At 40.8% G+C, this 2,699-nt stretch overlaps 1 pseudogene; it reads right to left on the reverse strand.

The window, feature by feature from the left end:
- Positions 1–1,622: 1,622 nt before the first annotated feature.
- LOC124723561 lies at positions 1,623–1,740 on the reverse strand (annotated as a pseudogene).
- Positions 1,741–2,699: the final 959 nt, after the last annotated feature.

The following is a 2,699-nucleotide window of genomic DNA, read 5'->3' on the forward strand; positions in this document are numbered from 1 at the left end:
ACCGGAGGCTGCTTTGAATACCATCGGGATTCCTACATTGTATTAGGCATGGTAATGTGTTGTGTTTTTGGTGTTTCCATATTTTTTCCAGTCCCTTAATTTCTTTCTCCAGCCACGTACATTCCTAAGTACTCGCAATTGTGTTCCGTTTAATAAAAAGACCCTGTATCTGCTAACGTGGTACTGTGGGTTCTCTGAAGCTTCCCCTTGAATACCTAATATGATTTTGTGTATCGAAATGATGAATTTGTTCTATGAAACTCATTCATGTGTCCCTGCACACCGCAACCTCTTTCTATTCCAGTGCAGTTTCGGGGCGCCAATATGTCTTCTGAACATTAAACGACTGCTTCTGTTTCTTCGCCTTTTTCCGATAGTTTGCATTAGCGATTCAACTGCCAAATCCCAAATAACTGCCCCACAGATTTACCCTAGCGGTCATCCTTTTGTAATTTCTCTCGTGTTTCGTCGTATCACTCGACTCCTACGACGGTGGTACTGTGTTGCGGTTATCCCGAGTCCTCCCATCCGCAAGACCTGCGTAGGCCACCACAGGCTGTCGAAGATGGCTGTGACGTCGATCATTTTGTCACTACGTGCCTACGTACTATATGCAGTTTCTGATGGGTGCTGACGTCAGTTTACTTCCCCTATATGATCTCGTTCTGGCACTGGTCCGCAGTCGATCAAACGTACATCGTTCCCGTGTCTTAGCTAATACGCCAGTAAGGAAAACTGGCCTATACTCTATGAAGTTGACTAGTTCTTATCAAGCGGTTTTTAAAAATTAACATCGCTTTGTTGATCTGCAAGCTGTCGGAAAATGTGACCATTCCTAATGCTTCATTTAACTGAGAATCTGATAATGGTAAAAGATGTGATGTTGTATTGCAAAGTTTCATAGTGAATGATATCTGGCATTTCGTCTTTACATTCAATACCAGTGAATGTTAATTGCTCCGACTCGATCGCTCGTTCGTTCATGAGCATTAAAATGTTTGCCTACTTTTTACTCGAAACTGAATGCACTGTCCTCCGTTATAAAACTGTTGAACTGAAATTACAATTGCGAACAGGGTGTCTCCGTGCACACATTTACATAAAGACAAAACTAACTGGCGTTCACTGTGCAGGAAATTAAATCAAAATTTTTAATCAAAAACCACTTTTAAAATCAAACTGTGCATTGCCCAAAAACATTGAAAAACTGAAATTACGTAGCAACTCTATGAAACACACACTGTAGACTGGCCCATTAAAAATCTGAATTAAAAAGAAAATGCTTAGAATTTCCACAATAGAAACGTGAGATGAGAAAAGAAAGAACCAACTAAATACGAAAAGAATCTCACAAATTGCAGCATAAAAAGCAACAACAACACAGCATGAAGAAATCGCGCCAGCTAAAATACGGTAGGCAAGCACTCCGTCTTCAGGCCACATGTGGCCCATTGGGACCATCCGACCGCCGTGTCATACTCAATGAGGATGCGGATAGGAGCGGTGTGTGGTCAGCACACCGCTCTCCCGGTCGTTACGATGGTTTTCTGTGACCGGAGCCGCTACTATTCCGTCGAGTAGCTCCTCAATTGGCATTACGAGGCTGAGTGCACCCCGAAAAACGGTAACAGTGCATGGCGGCCCGGGTGGTCACCCATCCAAGTGCCGGCCACGCCCGACAGCGCTTAACTTCGGTGATCTGACGGGAACCGGTGTATCCACTGCGGCAAGGCCGTTGCCAAAATAGGGTAAAGTGAAACTAAACTATTGGGAGAAAGATTGAGATGATTTTATCATACTAAAAAAATTTTTTTTACTTGAAATGAAAATATTAATCCGTTCATTATAGTGACAATGCTGTATTTTAAACTCTTTTTTCACAACAACATAAAATTCACAGAAAACGAAAAAAATTACTTTCTTTACAAAGGTCTTAGGAGGCAATGATTTTACGATTATGCAAATTGAAATGAATTAAACTGAAATGACTTAAACTGAAGTGGCGAGGTAGACTGTCCTGTTGCAAGAATCGCTAACGTTATCGATAGGCGCCAGCAAAAATTGTTACCTCAAAAATATATCCACAAGTCACATCCATTCTCTCTGCTCCATAAATGTTGCGTCTGTAAGTCTTTCCATCAGATTAATAATTGCTAACATCTTTCTTCAACAAAATCCTCCGCCAATATGCATTGCACTAAAAGTTCTGCCAGTATATTCCATGTCCAACACTCGACAAATCTCCGCTCTACAACTGAGCCAAAGATACACAAGTTCAGAAATACTACTGTCACTGCAATAAGTCGACTATTCCACAGATGTCACACGCGACTGCTGCGCTCTCGTAACATGAAATTTCCACTCATTCTGAAACTTAACTGCAAATAAATGTCCAGTCCACCTACATACGTCCACCTTTCACGAGTACATCTTGCAATTTGACTTTATATTAATTTAGTGTACTGCTACTGTAGATGATTTCCTCCGAAATACCCTAAGCAAACGCTGCAGCAAGGTAATTCTTTCAAAAGCAGTATCATTGACTATTAATTTCTAGCATGAGTAACATTCTGTATGCAATGAAACTATACGCATAAAATCTTTGATAATAAATCTAAATCTAGTGAGCATGGGGAGGGGTTGTTTTATCTATTAATTATGATAATCTTGTGTACAAAATCTGCACTAAGGGCTCTCCT

Source organism: Schistocerca piceifrons, chromosome X, assembly GCF_021461385.2.
Source record: "Schistocerca piceifrons isolate TAMUIC-IGC-003096 chromosome X, iqSchPice1.1, whole genome shotgun sequence".
NCBI lineage: Eukaryota > Metazoa > Arthropoda > Insecta > Orthoptera > Acrididae > Schistocerca > Schistocerca piceifrons.